This window comes from Choloepus didactylus, chromosome 2, assembly GCF_015220235.1.
Source record: "Choloepus didactylus isolate mChoDid1 chromosome 2, mChoDid1.pri, whole genome shotgun sequence".
Classification (NCBI taxonomy): domain Eukaryota; kingdom Metazoa; phylum Chordata; class Mammalia; order Pilosa; family Megalonychidae; genus Choloepus; species Choloepus didactylus.
In genome coordinates this window covers 129,043,743-129,049,821 of record NC_051308.1, presented here as the reverse complement: position 1 = coordinate 129,049,821, position 6,079 = coordinate 129,043,743, and the positions used below count along the sequence as shown (strand labels likewise).

At 40.4% G+C, this 6,079-nt stretch overlaps 1 pseudogene; it reads right to left on the bottom strand.

Moving 5' to 3' along the window:
- Nucleotides 1-719: 719 nt before the first annotated feature.
- Nucleotides 720-1,719, bottom strand: LOC119518185 (annotated as a pseudogene).
- Between the last annotated feature and the right edge of the window lie 4,360 nt (nt 1,720-6,079).

The following is a 6,079-nucleotide window of genomic DNA, read 5'->3' as shown; positions in this document are numbered from 1 at the left end:
TATCTAAAGCTTTTTCTAGGAGACCACTGACTCTGAAGTCAAAAAATTAGTCATAATAAATGACTTTCCAAATAGGAACACAAAATCTTTTCTATTCATAAAAGGGGCCACTGCATGTTTTGCCTCATTAAAAAGCTATTTTTTCTTAAAAATGCAATTCAGAAGACTCATGGTCTACCAGGAAGTTTCAGTTAATCACAATACCATGACAATGTCTCCAGATATGGAGGGAAAAGAATATTATTCAACAATGTGGTGGAAGCCTAGAGCATAGAACACATCTACAAAGAGGGGAACAGGATGATACTGACGGGCTATTCATAAAGGACCACTGTTCCTCCCTATAACCAACATTCCCTACAAAATAAACCATGCCTTCATTATTGCGTATTTAAAACTACATTTTTACAGAGCTATTTAGTACCTGACACAGAAAAACAATCACATAAGGAAGCATTTATTTGAGGTTTAACATGAAATCATACAAATAAAATTTGTATGAACACAAATCCACACCGAGGCATAACACAGATAGCAAAGGACAAAGTAAAAACAAAGAAAACTAATTGGCAGCTATATGCAGTTGGACAGTTGTGTCTTGTACACTAGAAAGTCTTTTACAAAATAATCATCTTAGATCACCAGAAGACCAATCTTCAACATTGTCCTGCAAGATGGGTTACTTTAGCATTTCCTCCTCTTTTCTCCAAGGTCCTCTTTTAGTATGGCTGGTAATTGTTTTGGTGATTGCCACCCCCTTCGAGATGCCTTGTCATTATGTGCTCTGGTGGCCACTGTAGTCTGTATATCCCTGTCCATATCCATAGCTCCCATAGTCATACCCAGTATAATCATATCCGCCATAGCCACTATAGTTCTGATCACCACCACAGGCACCATTGTAATTTCCATATCCGTGATCATAAGAGTTATTAAATCCTTGGTTCCAGTTTTGGCCCTGACCTCGTCCTCAACCCCTTGTACCACCTTGTCCAGCAGCTGCAGCTCCTTTCCTCCTTTGTGTTGTTGCTGCCTATATACCTCTTTGGGTTGTGCAACTTTGATTTCACACTACCCAGAACCAATTTGACGGTATCTGCTTTCTAATAATTCCTTTACCGGCTCTTCATCTGTATCTGTGATAAAACAAAATCCTCTTCTTTCATTCGTTTTTGTATCCATAGGAGGTTCAATATTTTCTATCTCTCCAAATGCTCCAAAATATTCTTTTATTTGCTCTTCAGAAGTATCTGGGCTCAATCCACCCACAAAAACTTTTTTAGGGGGTTCTTTCCCTTTTAAAGCCTTTGCCCTTTTGGGGTCTATCAATTTGCCATCCAGTTTGTGTTCTTTCAGTTCCAAAACCTTATCAACACTAGCAGCATCTTTGAAAAGCACAAATCCAAATCATCTTGATCTTCCAGGGACTGGATCTGTTTTAATTGTGCAGTCTACAACCTCTCCAAATCAAGACAAATATTCAGTCAGATCTTTCTTGCTTGTATCCCAGCTCAAGCCTCCGATAAACATTTTACCATCATCCTGCTGATTCTTGCTCGCATTAATCTTGGATCCCTCTGCGAGTTCCTCTATGTTGCTGTACTCATTCATGTCCTCCATGGTGCCAGAATTGTCAGCAGGGGGGTGCTGGCACGCAGACCAAGTCCAGGTAGCAGCAGCAGCAGAGCGTTGTATGGAGCTGGATTTAAAATGGTGGTGGAAGAGCTGTCATGCATTTTTAAATTGTGGTTTTTAAAATGTTTTATCCAGCATATTTAAGCATTCTTTCACAAAAGGATTTCTTTAGATATCTAATCTGCTACATTGCTGGAAATTTCCATTCACTCTTCAGCCCACCAAAGTCTTTTTTCCCACCACCATTACTTCTTTGGGAAAAGAGATTATGGTCTCTTAATTTCCAAATCCATTAAGCTCCTTCCAGGCTTCATCGTACTTGGCACTGTTGGTCATAGCCTTTCCTTTCCTTCTTTATACCCTTGGCTTCTGAGCTCTTACTCATTGTTGCTTATGTTCTTACTGCTATAGGAGTTTCTTCTCAATTTCCTTAATTGATGCTACTTTCCCACTTCCCGGTTAAATATTGGTGTTCCTCAGAGTTCTATCCTAGGAATTTCATTCTCATTCTATGCCTGGGTGATCTTATACATTCCCATGACTTCTGCTGTCATGTGTAGGTTGTTGACTTCTGACATATCCCAAGTTGTAATAGTCAGCATAAGTTAGATTAAGTGAGATAAGAAAGTATCCCAAAATCTCAGTAGCTTAACACAAGTTTATCTCTTGCCCATAGAGAGTCTACTACAGATTCAGGTGACTATCCAGAGAAACTGTCTCCATATGATGTCTCAAAGATCCAGCTTTAGAACTTTCAACCTCACTTTCTCATCACAAAATCTCCCCAATTGCCCTGCAGAGGTAAAGGTCAGGGAGGTCTTGGATCAGCAGTTGAATACTTCGACCAAAAGGGCACACATCACTTTCATTCACAGTCGATCAGCCAGAACTTGTCACATGGCATCACTCAACCAAAAGGGGACAGGAGAGAACTTTGATAACTGAAAAACAGTACTGTCTGCCACACAAATCTAGACCTCTTTCATGACCCCCAGACATGCAAACAAATGCCCTCTCTCCAACAAATGTTTCACAGGCACCTCAAATTGTTGTGTCCAAAATTATGCTTATTTATTCCCAATCCTCCACCCCCTCCACCCCCTTCTATGATGGTTTGGAGCTGTATGCACCCAAGGAAGGTATGTTCTTAAAGTTAATCCATTCCTGTGGGTGCAGACCCATTGTAAGTAGGATCTTCTGGTGAGTAGGATCTTAATTAAGATGTGACCCACCTCATTCAGGATAGGTCTTAATCCTTTTACTGGAGCCCTTTGTGAGAGAACGAAATTCAGAGAAAGAGAGAGAAAGTCATGGAAGCAAGAAGCAAAAGCAACAAGACCCAGAAGAGAAGGGAGAGACCAGCAGAGACACCATGTGCCTTGCCATGTGGCCATAGAGTCCAGGATCGCTGGCAGCTGGTCTTCAGGAAGAAAGCATTGTCTTGATGATAGCTTGATTTGGACATTTTCACAGTTTCAAAACTAGAAGCCTTTAAGCTAATAAATTTCCATAGTTAAAGTCAACACATTTCATGGTACCAGCTTTTGGCAGCTTAGCAAACTAAAACACCTTCTATATTCTCAATATTAGGGCGTGGATACAACACAGCAACCTGGGAGTAATCCTAGGCTCCCTTCTCTCAACTAATAAATAGCCAGGTCCATCATCGATCTGCCATGCCTCTTCTGCACAACCACTGTCTCATTCAGATCACCCTCATTTCTCATCTGGAACTCTGCAATCCTAAAGGACTCCTCACCTACTATCTGGAACCTCACCAGTCCACCCTACAATCTGTAGCCTAAATCCTCATGTGCTCTTGTTACTCCTCTTCAGCAGTCTTTCTGTTCCCCATAAGATAAAGTCTGTTTAGGGTCCTCCATCATCTGGTCTTGTCCTTCCTCTGCAGACTCTCCTCTTCCCGTCCCCCACCCTCATTTCACTTAGCACCAAAAATGTGACAAACATGACAAAACACACCTTTACTCACGCTATCCTCTGTCCTTCCTCTGTCAGCCTAGAAAAGTTGATTCATCCTTCAAGACTCAGCCCAAACATCATCTTCTCTATGAAGCTTTTCCTGACACCCATCCTCACTCTTTTTTATTTGTTTTAACAGCTTTATTGACATATCATTCACATACAGTCCAATTCACTCATTTAAAGTATACAATTCAGTGGTTTTTAGTATCTTCATAGAGTTGTGCAACCATCACCAATAATTAATTTTAGAACATTTCATCACCCTGAAAAGAAACCCCATACCTACAAGGAGTCACTCTCCATTTCTCTCCAACCTTTCCCCCCCTCTCAGTCCTGGGCAACCACCGATCTACTTTTTGTAGAAATCATACAACATATCGTCTTTTGTGACTGGCTTCTTTCACTTAGCATCATGTTTTCCATGTTGTAGCAAGCATCAATACTTCATTCCTCTTTATTGCTGAATAGTACTCCATTATATGGACATACCATATTTGATTTATCCATTCATCAGTTGATAGACATTTGGGTTGTTTCCACTTTTTGACTATTAGGAATAATGCTTCTATGAACATTCGTGTGCAAGTTTTTACATGCATGTGTATTTTCATTTCTCTCGGGTATATACCGAAGAGTGGAATCACTGGGTCTTATGGCAATGCTATATTTAAGATTTTGAGGAACTGTCAAGCAGCTGCACCATTTTGCATTCCCACTAGCACTGTCTGAAGGTGCCAATTTCTCCACATCATTACCAAAACTTATTATTGTTTTCCTTTTTATTATAGCCATCCTAGTGGGTATGAAGCAGTATTTCATTGTGGTTTTGCTTAGTATTTCCTTGATGGCTAATGATCAAGGATCTTTTCATGCACCTTTTGGCCCGTTTGTGTATCTTCTTTGGGGAAATGTCTATTCAGATCCTTTGCCCATTTTTAAATTGGGCTATTTGCCTTTTTATTCTGAGTTGTAAGAATACTTTATATATTCTAGATACAAGCCCCTTATCCGATACATGATTTGCAAATATTTTCTCCCATTCTGTGGGTCGTCTTTTCACTCTCTTGATAGTGTCCTTTGACGAAAGTCCCATTTATCTATTTTTTCTTTTGTTGCTTGTACTTTTGGTGTCATATCTAAGGAACTTTTGTGATCTAATCCAAGATCACAAAAATTTTTGCCTATGTTTTCTTCCAAGAGTTTTATAGTTTTAGCTGTTACATTTAGGTCTATGATCTATTTTGAGTTAAATTTTGTATATGGTGTGAGGTAGCAGTCCAACTTCATTCTTTTGCATGTGGATATCCAGTGTTCCAGCACCATTTGTTGAAAATACTATTCTTTCCCCATTTAATTGTCTTCGCACCTTGTTGAAAATAATTGACCATAAATGAGAGGGTTTATTTCCAGTCTCTGAATTCTCTTCCATTGATCTTTATGTCTGTCCTTATGTCAGTTTCACACAGTCTTCAATACTGTCGCTTTGTAGCAAGTTTTGAAATCGGGAAATGTGTCTTCCGACTTTGTTCTTCTTTTTCAATATTGCTTTGGCTATTTTGGGTCCCTCAAATTTCCATATGAATTTTAGGATCAACTTGTCAATTTCTGCAAAGAAGCCAACTGGAATTTTCATAGGAATTGCCTTGAATCTTTGGTTATACATAGTTTTTTGTGTGAAGTCCTTGAGGCTACTGGATCATATGTCTGCCTCCAGTCTTCCTCTCCAGATATCTTCAGACACCCCATACTACCCAAACAGAGCCCCTCATTGCCCTCTTCATGCCCCTTTCTCTTCTGACTCAGTATTTGCTTTGTTGTTTTCTCTGCCTGAAATACCCTTCCTTACAATTCTTAATGTCCACACCTGAGATATTTTGCAGCTTAGCTTAAGTACTCCCAGGTGCATGAAACAGTCTCTGATCCCTAGATGCCAGTTTGAAGCAATTGCTCTTTCCTCTCCACAAACAGGCAGCAAAGATTGAGTGCCTAGTGTATGCCAGCCACTGTAGACATTGGGAAATAAAGATGAAAAAGCTACTGACCCTTCCCTCAATGAGTGTAGTCTAGTAGGTGATTTAGACTCATTTCCCCCAGGATACCCTCCTGCCTTTTTAGGAACAATGTTTGGGTCTGGATTCAGGATGGTATCATTCACAGCTGGTAGAGCTGGTCTAGCCCTCAGTTCCCTCACTGTCTCTGAAGAAAGGCCACTGGTACCTGGTACACCTCTGTCACATGGGAAGGCACATGGCCAGCGTCTGCTGGTCCTTCATTCCCAGGTTTCGTTGCTTTCGGGTTCTGGCTTCAGAGGCTCTTTGAGTTTCTGTGGGACATTTCTTGTTTCACTGGGGTTTTCTCTCTAAACTCTCTGGGTATTTCTCTCTCCCACCCTCACTCTTTACTGTATAAACTGATCCCTTTCCCCCGCTATCTGGTACAGATGTCTAACATAGTATCTACA